Here is a 20,756-nt window from a genome sequence, read left to right on the forward strand (position 1 = left end):
CTTGATCTCAGCTAGGTCTTGATCTCAGGGTCATGAGTTCAATTCCTGCTGGGTGTGAAGCCTAGGTAAAAAAGAAAAAAGAATAAATGAAGTAGAGAACTGAAAAACTATAGAAAGGAAAAACTAAACTAAGAGTTGGTTATTTGAAACGACAAATGAAATTGACAAACTCTTACCTAAACTAGCCAAGGATAAAAAAGAAAGGACTCAAATCAACAAAATTACAAGTGAAAAAGCAGAACTTTTAACTAATATCACAGTATCACAGAAATTCAAAGGATCCTAAGAAGCAAATTTAAACAACTATTTGCCACCAAACTGGAAAACCTAGGAAAAAATGGAAAAATTCTTAGAAACATACAACTTCCCAAGACTGAATCAGGAAGATATAAATAATATCTGAATAAACCAATTGCTAGTAAGGTAATTGAATCAGTAATCAAAACTCACCCAACACAGAAAAACCCAGGACCAGATGTCTTCATTGATGAATTTTATCAAACATTAAAAGAATTCACACCAGGATAAAAATGTGGTTTATATATTCAATTGAATACTACTCAGCAATGGGAAAGAATGAAACCATGCCATTTGCAGCAATGTGGATGAAAGGTTTTATGCTGGTGAAATCCGTCAGTCAGAGAAAGACAGATATCATATGTTTTCACTCATATGTGGATCTTGATAAACTTAATAGAAGACCATGGGGGAAGGGAAGGGGAAAAACAGTTACAAACAAAGAGGAAGGGAGGCAAACCACAAGAGACTCTCAAATACAGAGGACAAACTGAGTGTGGATGGGGGTAGGGGGTGAGGGTTTGAGGAGGGCACCTGTTGGAACGAGCACTGGGTGTTGTATGTAAGCCAATTTCACAATAAATTACATTAAAGAAATAAAGAAAGAATTAACATCAATCCTTCTCAAACTCTTCTAAAAAATTGAAGAGGAAGGAACAGGCCCAAATTCATTTTATGAAGTCAGCATTATCTGTATACCAGAACCAGCAAAGGACAGTACTACTACCAAAAAAAAAAAAAAAAAAAACTATAGGCCAATATCTCTTATGAGTATAGATGCAAAAATTCTTAGTAAAATACTAGAAAACTGATTTCAACAGCACATTAAAAAACCTATTCAAAATTATCAAATAGGATTTATCCCTAGAATGCAAAACTGGTTTGACATATGCAAGCCGATCAGTATGATACATCACATTAATAGAATAAAAGAAAATCATCATATGATCATCTCAATAGACGCTGAAAAAGCATTTGACAAAATTCAGTATCCATTCATTATAAAAACTCTTAACACATTAAGCATAGAAGGAACATATCTCAACACAATAATGGCCATATATGACATTCCCACAATTAATATAATACTCAATAGTGAAAGGTTAGAAGGTTTCCCTCTAAGGTCAGGAACAAGATAGTGGTGCCCATTCTCAACACTCTTATTCAGCATGGTATTAGAAGTTCTAGATGGAACAATCAGGCAAGAAAATTTGCAGACGACATGATTTTATAAATAGAAAATCCTTAAGACTCAACCAAAAAATTTTATTAGATATAATCAGTGAATTCAGCAAAATCACAGGATACAAAATCAACATATAAAAATCAGTACTGTTCCTATACTTTAATAATGAAATTTCTGAAACGAAATAAAAAAATAAATGCCATTTTCAATAGCATCAAAAACAATAAAATACTGAAAAATAAGTGTAAGGAAAGATATCTATGTTGAAAAGCATAAGACATTGATAAAAGAAATTGAAGAAGACACAAATAAATGGAAAGGTATCCTGTGAATTGGAAGAATTAATAATGTTAAAATACTAAAAGCCATCTATAGAATCAATACAATCTTTGTCAAGATTCCATTTCATTTTCTTCAGAAATAGAAAACAATATTCTTAATATTTATATGGAATCAAAAATGTCAAGGAAATAGTCAAAGAAATAGTTAAGGAAATCCTGAGAAAGGAACACAGAGCAGGAGATATACTTTCTGATTTCAAGCTAGACTATAAAGTGACAGTCATCAAAACAGTATCAAAACATGACAACAAATAGATCAATAGAGCAGAATCAAGAGTTCAGAAATAAACCCAAGCATAAATAGTCAACTAGTATTCAACAAGGAAGCCAAGAATATTCAGTGGAGAAAATACTGTTTCTTCAATAAATGATGTGGAAATAATTGGATATTCACATCTAAAAGAATGAAACTGGACCCATAGTTTACACCATTCACAGAAACTAACTTGAAATGAATTAAAGACTTCAATATAAGGCTTGAAGCCATGAAACTTCTAGAAGAAAACATAGGAAGAAACCTTCTTGACATGAATCTAGGAAATGAGTTTTTGGACATTACAACTATACAAGCAACAACAAACAAAAACAAGTGGGGACTACATCAAACTGCAAAGCTTCTACACAGCAAAAGAAATCATTAACAACTGTGAAAAGATGACCAATGGAATGAGAATAAATATTTGCAAATCATATATCTGATAGAGGGTTAAAATCCAAAATATATAAAGATATTTTACAACTCAATAGCAAAAAGACACGTAACCTAATTAAAAAGTGGAAAAATGTATGTTAACTAAAATTTATATTTAATAAAAAGCGGGCAAAGGACCTTAATAGATATTTCTTCAAAAAAGATACACAAAAGACCAATTGGTACATGGAAAGATGCTCAACATCACTAACCATTAGCAAAATGCAAATTGAAACCACTATGAGATATCATCTCATGCCCGTTAAAATGGCCATCATCCAAAAGACAAGCGATTAAAAAAAAATTATGCCCTGGAAATGGAAAACAGGAAGCCCTTGTGCATCATTGGTGGTATTGTTAACTGGTACATCCACAGTGGGAAACAGATTGGAGGGTCTTCAAAAAACTGAAAATAGAACTACCATATTATCCAGCAATTTCACTTCTGGGAATAACTCTAAAGATAAGAAAGTCACTGACTTGAGGAGATACCTGTATTCCTAGGTCCACAGTAGCATGATTGCTAAAACATGGAAATAGTAAGTGTCCACTTATGGATGAATGGATAAAGAAGTTATGGTACACGTGTGTGTGAGTGTGTGTGTGTGTGTGTGTGTGTGTGTGTGTGTGTGTACATTCAGCTGTTCTGACAACAAGGGTGGACTTTAAAAGCACTATGCAAAATGAAATAAGTCAGACAAGTACTACATGATTTAACTTATATGTGGGATCAAAAAAAACCAGATAGAAAATAAGAAACATTTTCCTCTTTATCCTTTTCTTTCTTTTCTTTTTATATCTATATGAAAAGATGGAAGTTAGTTGAACCTATTATAGTAATCATTTCACAATATATGTAAATCAAACCATCATGCTGTATGCCTTAATCTTATACAGAGATGTATGCCAGCTATTTTTTCAATAACTGGGAAAAAAGTATGTTATAAAGCAACATATAATAAAATTTCATGTTCTGAAAATAGTAAAACAAAGCCAATTACCTCTACTTCTCAAAGACTCTTCTAATCCTGATTTTTAAATGTCAGGTGTTCATTATTTTTGTTCTCTCTGAGCATTGGTTCTACCTATGTCAGCTAAAACATGTAAATAAATAGAGTAAAAAAATGAAGCTCTAACATCCAAATGGTTACAATGAGATCTGAATATATAAACTGAAATGCTGAAGTGCTTAGACTAATGTCTTAATCACTTTGTTTTTCCTGTCACTTTTCAACATTACGTTCCATGTGTTGAGCTTCTTTGTCTATTTCAGTCAAGAAAATGTGCCCCTATAACTCATATTGCATGGGCATCAGGAAGACAAAGTGTTTATGTCTGTCTGCTCATATACATACACGTACACAAAGTAGCTTTTCATTCATTTATTCTCTCATTGATTCATTCATTCTGTGATTTAACTTCCATTCACTTTTTAAAAACCTGGAAGGCAGAATAGAAAGAGAAAAGGATGCAGTCACCATCTTTGCATTAGATCAGTAAGATGGTTTTTACATAAATGTCAAAGATGGTTTTTACATAAATATTTAACTAATTATACACAACTTTAAATTGTTATTTTGCCATCTCTGAATCATTACAATATAATTCCATATCTCCTTACTATATAAATTATAAGCAAGCAGAGAACTCAAATCTAAGCAATACTCTTTGTTTTTTAATCATAGGGCATCATAGATCCTTTAACTGCTCAACAAATGCTTTGATTGTGAAAAAGAAACTTCCTAAATCAATTGTTTCCGATAAAAGTATACTGGGAATGCCTGCAACAAGAGCCTAATGCATCTGTGCTCATCATCCTAAAGTAAGAAAATATATTTAACATACTAGTAGGGTTGGCCTTATTACTCTTATATATTATACTCTAGGTACTATATGTAAATAGAAGATCACTGCTCAGATGAGCACAGTTTCGTGCTGGACAGGCATCCAGGTCTTCAATGGTGACTTTCTCCTCCAGTCTAAGACAACACAGTCTGGCTCTGAAATGGTGGAACACTTCAGCAGGGGAGTTAAATGGCTTGAGCACTGGATAGGCAGACTGGATAGCTATAGAGTCACCCCTGTGTTGTGAGAGAGGTCTAGCTATGATTACACAAAAGCAGTTCATTGCTCTAAAGCAATGTAGTAACCACTTGTTCCTGGGCGGGGGGCGGGGGGGGGAGGGGGAGAGAATAACATATCCTTAATGCAAAAAGATTTAATAAAAGCACTTATCTTATTTCTTTTCAAATTTTATTTAGATTCTAGTTGACATATAGTGTAATATTAGTTTCAGGAGTAGAATTTAGTGACTCATCACTTACATGTAGCAACTAGTGTTCAACATAACAAGTAGCACTTGTCTTACTTAGTGGATAAGAAATTGGCCAGATAGCTTCAAAGGACTTTGCCAATTCTAAGATTTTCCCTATAAATGACAGATGCTCTACATTCAAAGAGTTGAAATATTTAATAGCAAAGATATTTCTCAAGAGAAATAATGCAGACATAGTTACTACTCTGAACTAAAGAAAAGCAAACCAACACCTGATACAGGAAGGCTGTTTCCTCAAGGCTTTGCAGCTTTTCTACTTTGATGCTTTTGGTGGTTTTCAACCTTCTTTTTGCATACTGGATGCTGGTGGAAAGCAATAAGACCATGAAAGGGAAGGATTTGAGTTCACCTACTTTATCATCTTAGCTCAGTATGTTGTAAGAGCACAATACTGTGAGGTTGTATATATTTGGGAAAGCCAGACAAATAGTTTTTTATTTTGATATCTTTAAAGTGTTATCCTGAAGAGGGAAAAAAACCCAAAAATTAAAAGTTAGTATGTTACAAATATTGGTTGTATAAAGATTTGGTGAAATGAGAGAATTCAAAATTGAACCACAAGAGATCTTTCTTCATAAAGAAGTAGGGGGTTAAGTTAATCAATTTAGAATTTTTCTTTCTATAATTCAAAACACATTTCTCTGAAAATCTTCCTGTGTCTGAAAAATACATATCACCACTTCTCTAAATTTAAAAATGTTAAGTTAAAAAGTCAAGGGACATAATTAGACTATAATTTATTATATATATAATATATAATATATATATGACTGCCTGCTCTATCATTTATTACATATAAAATTCCAGTTTTGGAAATTCTTATAATTTTAATTAAGTATTTTTAATAAAAGTCTAATTTTATTAAAACTTTAAAATGTAAGTAATATTTTATTCAGACGTCCAAATCCAAGTACTTTAGCAAGATTCAAACAGCTGTTTCCAAAGCAGGCTTAGCAAATGTTAGACAATAAAATTGTTTCTCCACCCTTACTCAAATAATGTGTAAATCTTATACAGAGGTGGCTGGAAATTAAAAGAAAGGCTTCTAGGTTTTCACTAAGTCACAAATAAGCTGAGAAGATTCTAATGACACCTGAAAGATAAAACTCAGCCAATCATTTTACAAATAAGAAAAACAAATCTAGAAAGGAAAAGAAAATTACCCAAAGCCACCAGTGAGCTTGTGCAAAAGTCAGGCTCAGAACCTGAAGCTCTGCACTCCTCTGTCCAGAGAGTTTCTCCTGGCAGACTTAATCTCTCTCCTGATAAACTATTTTGGGTTCATATAAAATAATATAATCTACATTTGTTTGAAATGAAATTACTGACATAAATTTAAATTATTAATTCTTCTCATAATTGTTATCCAAAAACCTATTAATACTCTTTAGAAAATAAATTTAGAGTTTTCCACATTAAGATTTTGAAATTTATACCATATAATTTATTCATTTAAAGTGTATAATTCAATGATTTTTAAAATATATTCAGACTTTTAAATCCATCGCCATAATTTTAGAATGTTCTTTTACCCCAAAGAACCCCTACTTCCCTGAACCATCATCCCCCTGAGCCATCATCCCAGAGCTTCCTTTCCACCACAGCAGTAAACAATCATCTACTTTCCGTCTCTATAGATTTTTTTATTTGAGGCATTTCATATAAATGTAATTAAGCAACATGTCGTCCTTTATAACTAGTTAAAGCCATTTTTAAAAAATAGTTTATTGTCAAATTGGTTTCCATACAACCCCAGTGCTCTTCCCCACAAGTGCCCTCCTCCATCATCACCACCTCTTTTCCCCCCTCCCCCTTCCCCTTCAACCCTCGGTTCATTTTCAGTATTCAATAGTCTCTCAGGTTTTGCGTCCCTGTCTCTCCCCAACTCTCTTTCCCTCTTCCCCTCCCCCTGGTCCTCCATTAGGTTTCTCCTGGTCTCCTGTTAAACCTATGAGTGTAAACATATGGTATCTGTCCTCCGCCTGACTTATTTCGCTTAGCATGACACCCTCGAGGTCCATCCACCTTGCTACAAATGGCCATATTTCATTCTTTTTCATTTAAAGCCATTTTTTAAAGACCTAAAAAAAATCCATATTCAGAGGCATTTCTTCAAATCTGTATTTTTTTCTCTTTCTCATGGGGGACTTTTCAAGTTTAGTTTAAACTTCATTTTTCCCAATTTTGAACATGTGGTTTTATTTTTATCATCAGGAGCATGATTAAGTGTTTTGTCATACTGGAACTCTAGAGAAGAAAGTGTTTCAAAGTCATTGCATATTCTTTTGTGCCCCCTTCTGGCTGAATGTAATAATGTATTTTTAAAATCAGTCCCTTGGAACTCTTCCTCTCTTAAATCTTAAAATACTGAACAGAGCACATAATTTTTAATTGTTATAAAAAGTCATTTGAATTTGCTTTCTAAGTGTATCTTATTCCTTTCCTAGAAATTATAAATCTTTGAATTAGTCCTAATCAAAACGCTGTCCAAAATATTTGCCTTAACACTTCTCATTTTCACAAAGAAAATGCTTAATCCTAAAGAATATCATGTCAATCCTAACAAAAACATAAAAGCTAAAACACTGTTTAAAAGAATAAAACATACAAGTGATAAAGACTTTACTAAAGCAATGTGTGAAAACTAATAAAAATGGAAAAATAAATATAAAAATTCAAAACATGTATAAATAACAACAAAGTTTCTCTAAGGCTTAGAACTATACAAAAATTATTTTAGTATGGTTACTTAATATAAGTATTTCTCTTTGAGTATTACTCAATTTTTAAGTGTCTTTCAAATTGAAACTTCAATGATTTACTCAATATTTTCCTCAACCTTAAATTTCCTTTCATTTTTTTTAAATCAAAGAAGGTAAAAATTCATAAAAAGTTTTCTATGGTCTTCATAACAAAATGGTTTAGTGCTCCAGGTTAATAAACATTAAAATTATTTTTAAATTGTCAATAAAATGCTATCTCATGCTTCAAAATCTATTTAAAATTCATAGTAGGCATTCAGCCATTCTTATACTATTACCTCTAATCTTGGAGAAAGTTTTAGACATTTTCAGAAGTGAATGTTTGATTTAATATACATTACTCCAAATTTCTCGGTTTAAAAAAAAGAAGAAATAACATTAAAAACTCATCTGACCCTGATGAATGAGTATATTAGACTTTCAGTTATTTTGCTATTATTTTATGCCCTGAGTAAGTTTACAAGAAGTACTTTATTCTATTTTCTGGAGATTTCAAAACATATCCATGTACCGCACAGGGCAAAGAATTTTTTAATCAATTATGTGTAAATAAATAAACCTTTTGAGTTAAAGAATGTAAATTTGGTTACTGCATTTTATTGTTTAAAAAATACTTTAAAAGGAAATGTATAACAAAGATACGGAGAATAAATTATGTCTTTTGGGACATTTTATACATATGCAAAGTACAATGAAAAAAGGAAAGTTGCATTAAACCTGCATTTAGATAAAAAGCTTTGATTCCCAAAAGTTAACAAAGCATGATCAGTCTCAGGAAACCATCACAGGGCTTTGGACATAGGGATCTCATCATCTGTTAGAAGGGAGAAGGAAGGGAAAGAGCAGGGTCTTCACCCATCATTACAAAGGAGAATATCTCATTTTCAAGATTATCAGCAGGACTTATGCATTAAAAAACACCTGGATGTGGGGAACATGTTTACATTGATTAATATTGCCATATATAAAGTATGTTTTTATATTCACTACTGCAATTATCTTTTTTGAATGGTAAAATTTACACATTTTAACGAAAAAATAATGCTGGGTAGGTTTTCCTTTCCCTCTTTATTAAATATAGCATTGCCTGCAAGCTTGATCCAAATTCTTGATTTTTAAATAAAGCAGTTTAATTTCTCATATATTTCAATAATATTAGCATTCCTCATTTCTTGTGGGTTTTTTATAACAGTTATTTAATTGTAGGTAACCTTTATTTTTGTACTATAGGATCTTTTACCTTTACTTTGTCAAAAAATCAAAGGAAAACAAAATGGCAGCAAAGCATCTTCTAAGTTTATTTTACGTTTTATAAGAGGCTAGATCAATTCCTCTTTCCTATCAAAAGAAATAAAAAATTAGAGAATGATTTATTCTCGTGGCCTGGTGATGCTAGATGATGATTTCTAGTCTTTCTTGAGAATAGAAGGCCTTGTCTTAAATAAAGGAGTTCTACCTTTCCTCAGAAAATAGCCAATTACTCTTTACAGCTCCAGCACTCTTTGATACTGATCAGTGAATTCAGTCTCCTGGCTCTCAGATATACTGTTGTTTACTCTATTAAGCAGTGTACATTTCAATACAGTGAAACATATGTTCAGCTGAAAACTGATCCCTTTGCTCTTCAGCTCCCATGTTGCAGAGGTTAGAGAAAAAGACAAAAGGCCATTGGTGACAAAAGCAGACAAATTAAGAGCAGTCTCCAAGTGCCTTCTCTTAAGGCAGTGAGGATGTTAGAGATCATTAAGGTACAGGCTTTGGGTAAAGCAAGTTTACAGGAAACAAACTTGGGCAGGGACACCTGACTAGAACCTGCAGGCCTGATCCTAGCTTCGCCCTCTGTGATGGTCGTATTCTCCAGTGATAGCCTCGTATAATTTCATTACAGCAGGAAACCTGAAGCCACATCCTGACCCTGACAAGGTAATGAGGACTGCCAGACACAGCGAAAGCCTTTTGTTTCTGTACTAGGGTTTTATAGTTATAGCTTTCATTTCTTATCAGTCTGGATTTGTTACCTTCTTCTATGTCTTGGTCAGGAATCCATCATCAGAAGCATCCAAGTGGAGACATTAAAACAGATGGCAGTAACAGGCACATCTCCAGTCTGGGACTTATTTTATACAATAGACATATTTGCATTTTGTTTAAACTAATGAAATATGTGAATTTGATATTTCCTGAAAACCTTCAATGAACATTTTAATTTATCTTATACTTACTTACATGAAAAGCCCTCTATGCCATTATATCATTAAGAAACTTATTTTTTTATTTCCTGACAAAGTATTATTACCTTCAAAGGTTTTTTTCATATTTATTTAATTGTAGGTGACCTTTGTTTCTACACTTTGGATTCTTTACATTTACTTTGTCAAAAAAAACCAAAGAGAAAGTGTTGGCCAGAAAAACACCTAGTATAGATATAATATATATTGGTTTTTTAGTTCTATCATCTATCTATCTATCTATCTATCTATCTGTCTATCTATCTATCTATCTTTCTATCTATCTATCTACCTGTCTATCTATCTATCATCTCCAAAGTTTTATTCTTTTACTCTTTACTATCTTTACTACCAAAGGAGTTGGGCTTGGGGTAGACAATATCTAGGGTTCATTGGGAAATGCTCAGCTAGAGAAAAATATGGACCTTTCCATACTGCTTTCCCCTTAACAGATAAATAATGTGGGAAGGAAGATAGAAAAGATCTTGGAGAAAGGAACCTCCTCAAGGCTGGTGTGCGTTGAGTGTGGTGCAGTTGTTCCCATTAAGATGTCCTCCTCCAGCAGATTTAACTGCTGTTTCTTAAAATCAGATATGCAATCTTCTAAACTCACTAGACTATTAGGGCCATGTCAGCCTCCCCCCGCCCCCCCCCCGCAGTGCTCTCTCTCTCCCCCTATTGAATAGAGCTAGACAAGTCAAGGAATAAAAAAGGAAGTCACAATCACAAAAATCATGCCACAACTTTCAACATTAAATGGGCATCTAACCAAATTCACTATCAATTTGTGAAAAAGGTCTAGTGATTGGATTAAACCTAGGTCTTACCAGAACATTTTTGGTGTGCATTCCAGGTCACAGGTGCACTTTACAAAATCATCCTGATTTTGAACAATAAATGCTTTCAACAAATATGACAAAGAATTATATGTATATATTTATGTACATGTATGAAAATGATGCAACTAACTCATTTAACGTAGTTAAAAGTATCAAAATAGTTTATAAATAACATTTTAAAAGAAAATACTTTTTCCAAGCAACATATAACCAGATGCTAGGTTCTTGAGATACTCTAAAATCAATTCTGATGAAAAATGTTGAATAAATTATTTCTGTTAAAAAGTCTAAGTAACAAGGAGAAGTACCAAAAAAAGGCTAAATATATGAATGAAAAATAGAATGTGAATAATAAGGAAAATACTTTAGAAATGTTACCCACAAAAGTCTTTCAAACTGCATTTTAATTCCTAGAATCTATGATCTAAGAAAACCTCACTTTTAGTGGCAAAACTTACAAATAAAATGCAAAAAACTGAAGTGGAAAAGAAATTGCATTTGTTACATTTAATGCCATTTTAAAAGCTGGGTCAAAATTGAATGTCAGAGCTCACGTTTATTATACACGTGTTGGAACTCGTTAAAGCTTTCTTAGAGTACTGAAATGCCCCATAGGGATCCTCAAATAGTGATGGAGTGGTCAGAAAATGAAATGCATGTTTCCAATAGCCAATAGTCCTGTGCCACATCTACTACATCGATCACAAAATGCCTGGAGAGAATCTTGATTTTCAGTTTTTAGTTACAGCATCATTTGTTTACATTAGCTCTTTGTTTGCAGTCTGTTTATTCTTCCTTCTTCCCTCTGAAGTAGAGATGGGATGTTTGAGAGAGAGGAGAGGGAAAATAGGCTTGGCTAGCTTAGGTCTGAAAGAAAATGATGTCTATTTCAGAGTTGGCTGAGGGGCCAGGGAGCATCTGGACCAAGGCTGAAAGAAGAGTTGAACAGCTCCTTACCCTCTCCAGTTCTTCTCCCGCTTTGTGGGCGGGAGGGGGAGGAGTGGCTTCTTTATTGCGTAGAGTGAGATTTCAGACAAAAATTCAGGCACATATTAAAATGTAAGACCAAAAATAAATCCCAAAGCCAAGTATAAATACCTTTTTGGATTGTCATTGTGTTGAATTATTATTGTGATTTTTCCTTAGTTAAGAAATGAGAGCTAAATTTGCTGCAATGAATGAAAATGAACAGATTTTCTTAGAATTTATTTTTCCTAACCAGGAAAATAAGTGGGCTGATTGCTCATTAACAGAGCAACCCACTTCCTTCTCAAGATGAAAACAAACTTTGTCAAGAGTTTTAAGGATTTGTCTTATTTCCAAGAAAAACTTGTTGCTTAAATCAATGTTTCAAATGCTGCAATATATCTGGTTGCCCTGAGACTGTCATTGATTTCCATCATAACCTTAGCCTTTCTGGTTGCAATTAATTTGCTGAGAGAAGCTGCAGTGATCTGAAACTTCCATGCTAGCCCTCAGTTAACACAAGTCAGCTCATCCACTCTGAGCCATATAGAATGATAAAACATGAGAACGTAAAACAGGATTTTGTCAGTAGTTGTATCTCTTAAGGAAATGGTGCAAAACCTGAAGGAAACACAGATCTCATCAATAGGTCAAATTCAATAGGAAATTAGCAGAAAATGGAAAGTGAAAAGTAAACAGGACAATTTTGCAGAGAATTAGGCCAAGACTTTCTAGATCTAGGGATTTACATCCCACTCATGGGGTTCCACCATACAGGCAATACATCTTTCCATGCTTACTTTGTATTACTATATGCATAATAGCAATAATAGCTCCCATTCTAATTTTCACAATAATTAACATGTCGTTGTGCCCGTTTTACAGATGAGGAGCTATACAACAAACTCAAGGCCACTAAGCTTTTATGTAACTGTGCCAGTTCTATCTTATTCTGAGCTTAGCTACTGTGACTCTATTACTTTATCAAAAGGTAAAATTGGAGGAAGTACCCAAACATTTTACTAATATAAACTATTTTCAAATCTAGAGCACAGAAACCAAAATTCCAGAAGGTAGAGAATATGTCCTATTACACAAATTCTCAAGTTGAGTAGGAGTCATTTTTAATGTTAAAGAAATTTTCTCTTTAAGCTGTTGTCTCTAAAATTCTTATGAGCCTGCTAAATAAAATGCACTTTCAGGCTGTTGTGAAGAGTTAAATGAGCTAACTCATGTGACCCTCCTGACATAGTGCTGTTCCTCTCTTCTGCCTATGAGGACAAGTCTTTAAGACTACATTAATGATAAGAAAAGTTGATGAAATATGCATGAAGACACACATAGTATTCTCTTACAAGACCTACATAAAAGAGGTCTCCATGGGCATAGGGACATTCTAGAATTAGCAAGCAGCACAAACTGTTTTTCTATCATTGCATATTCAGCCAATGTTATTTTCATCCCCAAGAGTATTTTGAAGGCAGTCCATGACATCCGGGAAGTTTTACTCTGTTAACCACTTATTCACACAATATTCATTTGGAAAAAGATATTTTACATCCAAAGGACTTCTTCCTGCTGTTTTATGCAGCTTCTCTTAGAACTTAAGTCCTATTAGACAGTAGGCAAATTAAAGCATTTCTTCAGTTTTCCCTCCGTTCTAAATTTGGTATAAGAAATATGATCTTGAAACTTCCTGAATATTAAGATTGCTGGCTCTGATTCAAATTGCTTAGAAAACAGCTGAATTAAAAAGGGGACAGATAGAATCAGGCCTTGCTCCTTCACCAGTTAGCCATGTGTCTTGAAGACATTTCTTCTGTCTGGATGTCAGTTTCCTCAATTTTAAAATGAAGATGATTTGCCATATAATCCCAAGACTTGAATTTCCAAATCCTATGATTATGATAAATAGAATTTTGAGTCAGTGCTCTCTGACACCCACATGGGACTACTGGGAGGCTCCTGAATAAACCCTAAAAGAGAAGAGTGAGTGGCAAAATGGTCTAGGTCCAAATTATTTAGACCCCAAAGTTGAAACATCTCAGAGTTTTAGATCATCTCAATTCTCACTCATCTCTTTTTAGTTGTTGTGTTTTTTCCCAAACTGTCTGCAAAATCAACATGGACATTACATGAGTGACAGTTTCTAACATAATCAAATTCTGCAGTGTCTTCAATGCTTCCATTTGTAAGCAGGGAAAGCAAACAACAGGGAGCTTCTCCCTCCATCATTTTTCTTCTCCAATTATATAGGTTAGTAGAGAAGGCATGTAAAAGAGATTTTGACTTTACCTACATGTTTATTTATTCTACATAAAGAATGAACTGAAGCAAATACTTTAACATTAACATTTATTAATCTTGAAAGGTGAGTACCTGAGTTTTTGTTATATTACTTTCAGTATTTATTTTTTTTTAATTTTCAGATAGAAAAAGCAGCAAGAGACATTAAACACAAAATATCAAGACAAAACTTTAAGTTTTCCTGAGACATCTTGACAAACTTATTTATTAAATTTGAAATCAGATATGTATTTTATTTTTCTAAATCCTAAATTTGTTAATAAATTGACTATTTCTTTCCTGGAACAAAGAAAGAAGAATTCAGAAATGACAAAGTATTGCTTGCTACAAAATTAATATTTTGATTTTCTACAATAGCTATAATCGATATAAAATGTCCCTAATTCCTCAAATTCTCTACTGCCAATCTCTTCATTGTCAAACCAAGTACATCAAGATTAAAATTATGATAAATATAATTCAATGTGCATACATTTACATTAATTAGATCATTTTAGGTTACAGAAAAATCGATACTCTTACATCACCTAGCTATTAATTACTTACAGTAAATATCATATTTACTTTCATACATAATGTACAGATATATAAGATGCACCTCAATTTTATAAGAAATTTTTTGCAAAAAATTTAAAGTGATTTCTTTTTTTTAAGTTTTTTTTCAAATGTTTTATTTGTTTTTGATACAGAGAGAGACAGAACATGAGAGAGGGAGGGGCAAAGAGAGAAGGAGACACAGAACCAGAAGCAGGCTCCAGGCTCTGAGCTAGCTGTCAGCACAGAGCCTGACACGGGGCTCGAACCCATGAACGTGAGATCTGACCTGAGTCGAAGTCAAAGGCTTAACCGACTGGGCCACCCAGGTGCCCCTTAAAGTGATTTCTTAAGCTATTAATTCTGAAAAGAAAATACTAAATTCCAATGCTAAAGAAAATGTACTAATATGTAATTAAATATATTAATATGGGCATGGGATAGGTAATAAAACAGAGCATATTTGCTAGAAAATTATATTGCACACTATGCAAAGGCACTATCAAAGCAAATCTTATTGCATTCTAGTGAATATTAGGGACTAAAAGGCAAGCCATATTATAACTTTAACTGATTTCTAATGGAAAACACTAAAGGCAAATACAGCAGTAAAAACTTATACAAATAAGCAGCAAAATAAAATTCTGAAGGAATTTCTAATTAGTATATATAGACAAATCTTTTAAGTTACAAAAATGTAGAAAAATAATTTTGAAGGAAATAAGTCATGCTTCTGCATGACTGAAAGCAAATCCAGCCTTAACATTAACACAAATTGGAAAAAAAAATAAATAATATAAAATGTATTACAATATAAGCTGGTGTTTCAATAATTATCATCTGTACATATATAATAAGAAGAATAAGTATTTAAAAAAGTACCAAACGTTTCAATTCTCATCCTCAAAGACCAAAAAGCCCTCGTCTTCAAAAGCAGGGAAACAGCCATCCTAGAAATCCATTATGCTGCTAGAATTCAGATAATTCTCTTTCATCATCACTGGCTTCTCTCTATTGGATACTGAACCATCATCATCTTCAAATAATAAATCATTCTACATAGAACTGGAGACTTTGCTAATTCCATATGTTTAAGGGACTTTACCACTACCTCTTGCTATTCAACATTCCTCAACGTCTTAATTCATTCACACGCTTATCAAAGAGGGCCACTTCCTTCCTCCTGTCAGGGTCATTTCAGAAGCCCTGCCTTGTTCCCACCTGTTCCATTCCTTCTTTCTGAATCATTTAAATACACAAGGAAGTCACATCTGAAGCTTACACTGGCCTTTGCCTGTTCAGAATTACAGCTATATAAGTGTATCCTCTGAACAGCTGGTACAGACTAATAAAGTCAAAATTTTAAAAAGCCCAACAGGTTGCCTGGATCTTTCTCTGATCACAGTTTTATTCCATCCTTGTTCATCCACCATTTGCATGGACACATATGTAAATCTCATTTGAGACTATTTGGATACAATATTTATTATTATAATTAGACACAATGGCCTTTCATGAAATTGGCACATGCTAACATGAACACTACACTAACTCTGTAGTGTTCCTTCTCATGTCCAGAAGTTTTAACAGACACATATTGTACATGTTAAAAGAGCCCACCGCTTTCTTTTTTTTCTTTAGCTATGCACAATAAATATCAAAAGAACTTTGGCAGTATATCTGATCTATGAAAGGCAAAACTTAGTCTTTCTCCTAGAATCATAATTTAAGTTGATGATTTTAACTTACTATGTACCACGTATATTTTGTACTTGATATAACTCAATTTTAGTCACCAATCCATAGCAACAAATGAGTTGATCTATCTGTATATTTCTACCAATAGTTGGTATATTTTTATTTCAATGGTTAATAAATTCTCTGAGTTTCCTTTATCTAATATGCAAGCTTATAAGATGTGGTTGTGACCACTGTGGTTTTGTTTGTGGTATTGTTACATCTACTAGCTTGTTGCTTCTCTTCTTGATTTCTAGAATCTTCATTATCTATTCAGGTTTCAGTAAGCAAAACCTACTCAGCAAACTTGTTCCTAATTTATTTTACTAAGTATTTAATAAGGAGCATCTACCTAATATTAGAGCAATATATCTATTAATTTGAGCTGTGGGTTATGGTACCAATAAATATAAATCTAAAATGTTAAATGAATAACCAATATTCTACCTATAATAAAGTGCAGTGCTATTTTTGTTTTTAAAAATGGGGCACCTGTATGGCTCACCATCCAACTCTTGATTTTTGGCTCAGGTCATGATCCCAAGGTTGTGGGATTGAGGCCCATGTCGACCTCCATGCTCAGCATGTTTAAGATTCTCTCTCTTCCTTCTGCCCCTCCCCCCCATCTCTAATTTTTAAAAATGGATGTGAAACCCTAGGCTTGGCTAAGTTACTGGGTTATATCCTCCCACCACTAGGAGGCCACGGTATGGTCACTGTCCTTCATGCATTCATTGCAAATAGTAGACTTGTGGATTGGACTTTCTATCAACATTTCCCGAACCTTTCTAGGTATACTTTTTATTCATAATGTGCATAAGTGCTCATCAGGGTTAACAGAGCAATTAAATAATTTAAGAAATTGTTCTAATGTGAGTGATGTATAGTGTTAAGTAGAGACAATGGGATGAAATAAACTTCCTTCTGCTTCTAGGCCAATCCTTTCTTTTACGTCTTCAATTTTTAACATTCCTTTCATAGCACAGGCACTGTTATAATTAATTGAGGGAGGAATAATGAATTTTTTGTATTAGCAAATACAGCATATGTAAAAGAAAAGGAGACCAAAAAAATCTCAGAAGTCAGAGTCTGAAATGTCATTCAAAATATAGAATTGTTCTGTGGTCTGACATTAGCTTCTCTGACTCCCCAGTCTCTCTAAAAATCTTACTCCCAATAGTACGAAGGCTTGTTCCTCCTGTAGTTGATGGATTATTCAGATGGCACAGTTGCTCCTCATCTGTATTCCTGCTTCCAAATTCTGCCACAACCAACTCTCCTCTCTCTATCCTCTCTGCTCCTATTCATGGAATCTGTTGCCTCAACTAACACAAAGCTGTTGCTCACACTCTGATCTCTGCTGATCTCTTCACTTTAGCACAAATTATCATTTATCTATTTATTCAAAAATTATTTTTGAGCACCTACTATGTAGCAGGCACTCCTGTAGGCACAAGCGCTACAGTATTAAACAAAACTATAGCCTACATTCTAGTGGGAGCAATATACAAAATGAGCAAACACAAAAACTTGTTTGTAGATGATGAAAATTATTACAGGAAAGGGAAAGTCAGCAAGGAAAGTAGGGACTTCCAGGGCAGAAAGGGTGAATTTTAGAGAGGGTGGTCAGGCAAGTGACATTTGAGCAAAGATTTGATAGAGGTGAGGGAATGAGATTTGAGAGTGCCTAGAGGAAGAGAGTTCCAGACATAGGAAACATACGTGAAATAGCCCCAAGACAGTGGTTTGCCTGGAATATTTGAAGAACAAGGAAGCCAAGGGAAACCAAGTTACTGAATGGCAAGATGGTAGGTGTAGGCACAGACAGTTATATATTCCTTGTGAGAGATAGGAAGCCTGAGAAGGTTTTGAGCCAACAAGAAATATGATTTGATTTACATATACAAAGAATGAGTCTGGCTGTTCTATTGAAAAAAACACCACTGGGAGATATAGGATCAGAGGTTGAAGAACAGAAGCAAGGAAATAAGTTAGGAAACTACTCCAAGCCCTCAAACCAAAGAGAATGGTGGAAAAGTAAGAGATATGACTTGGGATATATTTAAAATTTATGGCCAACATGAATTATTCATGGATTTGATGTGAAGTATGAGATAAAGAAAAAACTAAAAAAAAAATTACTCTAAGTATGCTGGTGCAAAAAAAATGAGAAGGGCAAGTTTGCACCTGACTGACATAATCAGAAGCTTGCTTTTAGAGGTGGTATATTTTAAGTGTTTATTAGATATTATTGGAAATGTCAAATAGATGGCAGGATACCTGAATCTGGATTCTAAGAGAAAGATTTGAGCTAGAGACATAAATTTGGAGAGATTTTAGGACATCAAATGATATTAAAAGCTACAACACGGGGTTAGAAGTCCAAGATGTGAGCATATTTAGACAAGAGAAAATATCCAAACATTTAGCTCAAGAGAAACTTGAATTTAGAGGTCAGAAAGATAAGAAAGACTAGCACAGGAGACAGAAGAAAAAGCATGTGAGCTTAGAGGAAACCAAGGAAATGTCATCTTCTAAAAGCTTAGCAAAGCAAATGTTTCAATATTTTCTTTGGTGACCATAAGAAGGACAATGTAAAAACTTGAGTGGATTTCAGAGAGCATAAGAAGAGAGGAATCACAATAGCAAATATGGACAATTTTTGAAGAAATTTTCTATGGAGGAAAATCAAAGAATGACTGTTAGGTTGAAAGATGCAACAGCCAAAAGTTTGTATATTGCTAGAACTGATCCAGTAGAGAGAGAGCAAGGGTGCAGAGACAAAGGAGAGATTACTGGAGAGATATCTACCAGTAAGTAAAAGAGGGTAGAATTATGTGCATTCAATCAGTGAAGGAAAAATGTAATCTATGGCCACTAAAACACAATGTGCAAGAAAAAAGCAGATGCAGGCCAGTAGGTACATTGCTGGTGGGAGCATACAGAAGATATCTTCCATGGCAGAGGAGGAACCAAGATGGTGGAAAAGAGGGGAAGCCCTGTAAACTTCATCCGCCCCATCTATTGAACTGAGAAGGACATTACTCTTATCTGCAAGAGTGGAAGGAGAAAATACACACTCCAGAAAGAAGACAACCTCAGAGATAACTGAATGAGTGCTAACTGGGGAGATTGGAAAACAGGCCAGGCTCCGAGAGGGGTAGGGGAGGTGGGAGCCCCAGCGCAACACAGAGAAAGCTCGTGGAGCCCCTGAGAGACAAAGGGATGAGAAAGAGAAAGTGAACATGCTCATAGTACTGTCTCTAGAGAAGAGATAAAGAACATTCAACCTGGCATAGAGAGAAAATTCTCACTCCATATATAACCACCGGGCAGCGTGAATCCGAACCTGGGTGGCACAAGGAAAAAACAGCCCTCACACCTGTGTGATACCAGCAGGGAGTTGGCAGCAGCGGCGGCTGCTGTGGCTGCTGTGGGGGCACGCACTTCTGCTGCAGCTGCTAGAGAGTGCATTTCTGGTGCAGCTGCAGGAGTGCACATATCATTTCCGGCAGCAAACCTCACCTCAGGCAGGGCCAGCGCAAATTCCTGCCAGCGCCAAGAGAAACTGCTCCCTTCCTCCCACGAGATCCTGGCTAAGAAGCCAGCCACCAAAGCAAGTACATCTCACCTATGGTAGCTTAAAAGGGCATGGACTAGGATTTTGAAGTGAGGCGGGCCTGGAAAATACAGCTTGGATCAGCCCCGGCAGAAAGAGTTCGGATTTAAAAGATTGGCTAGCAGCACTTAGTTCCAGAAAAGCTTGGGGCCCTGCCATTCTACTCTCCACAAACACCAAGGAAGGGCCTCCAAGAGGAGCCCCTGAGACCTATGTACACCAAACCACGCCTATCCGCTAGAGGGAGCTGCTTGTTTTTTCTACTTATTTATTATTATTATCACCTTTTTTACTTTTTTACTTTTTACTTTTTATTTCCCTTTTTCCTTTCTCTCTCTCTCTTTTTTTTTTCAATTGCCATCCAGATATAGTCTCCCATATCATATCATTATCTCTCCCCACAACTGGTTATACACTTTTAGACTGTCCATTGTCCTTTTTTGTTCTGGCCCCCATTTATTTTTCTTCTCTTCTTTACTTTTCTTTCCTCTCCCTTCATTTTCTGTTCTTCCTTTACCCCTTTTAATTTATTTCTTTGTTTGATTTGTCTGTGTGTTTGCATGCTTCTGTTCCCTGTGTGTTGTCTGTCTGTTTTCCTTTTCAGGGCTAACCCAAGAGACAGGCCAAAGTACGCATGATGGAGAGACCCAAATATCGCTAAGTAGGGAAATAAAATAATCAAAGGCGCAACAAGAGAAACTGAGAGTAACCATTAAAAGAGAAATTCCTGAAATGACAAGCCCTGGAGAGTAAATAAGCTTTCTTTAACAGAGCAATACTAACCGATGCACAGAGCATAAGGAGCTTTTAAAACTGACAAGAGACAGAAAACTAGCCAAAATGACAAAACGAAGAAAACTCTCCCCTAAGAAGCTCCAGGAAGAAGTCACAGGCACAGAACAGCTCAAAACAGA

At 34.6% G+C, this 20,756-nt stretch overlaps 1 long non-coding RNA gene across 3 annotated transcripts in view; it reads right to left on the reverse strand.

The window, feature by feature from the left end:
* Positions 1–3,910: 3,910 nt before the first annotated feature.
* LOC115295923 overlaps positions 3,911–20,756 on the reverse strand; it is a 38,656-nt gene continuing 21,810 nt past the window's right edge. For all 3 annotated transcript variants that reach the window (XR_003910627.1, XR_003910628.1, XR_003910629.1), the window contains 2 exons: positions 5,063–5,153; positions 3,911–3,955 (listed from right to left, as the gene is read on the reverse strand). This is a non-coding gene — a long non-coding RNA (uncharacterized LOC115295923). The remainder of the gene's footprint in view (positions 3,956–5,062; positions 5,154–20,756) is intronic.

Source organism: Suricata suricatta, chromosome 7 (assembly GCF_006229205.1).
Source record: "Suricata suricatta isolate VVHF042 chromosome 7, meerkat_22Aug2017_6uvM2_HiC, whole genome shotgun sequence".
Classification (NCBI taxonomy): Eukaryota; Metazoa; Chordata; class Mammalia; order Carnivora; family Herpestidae; genus Suricata; species Suricata suricatta.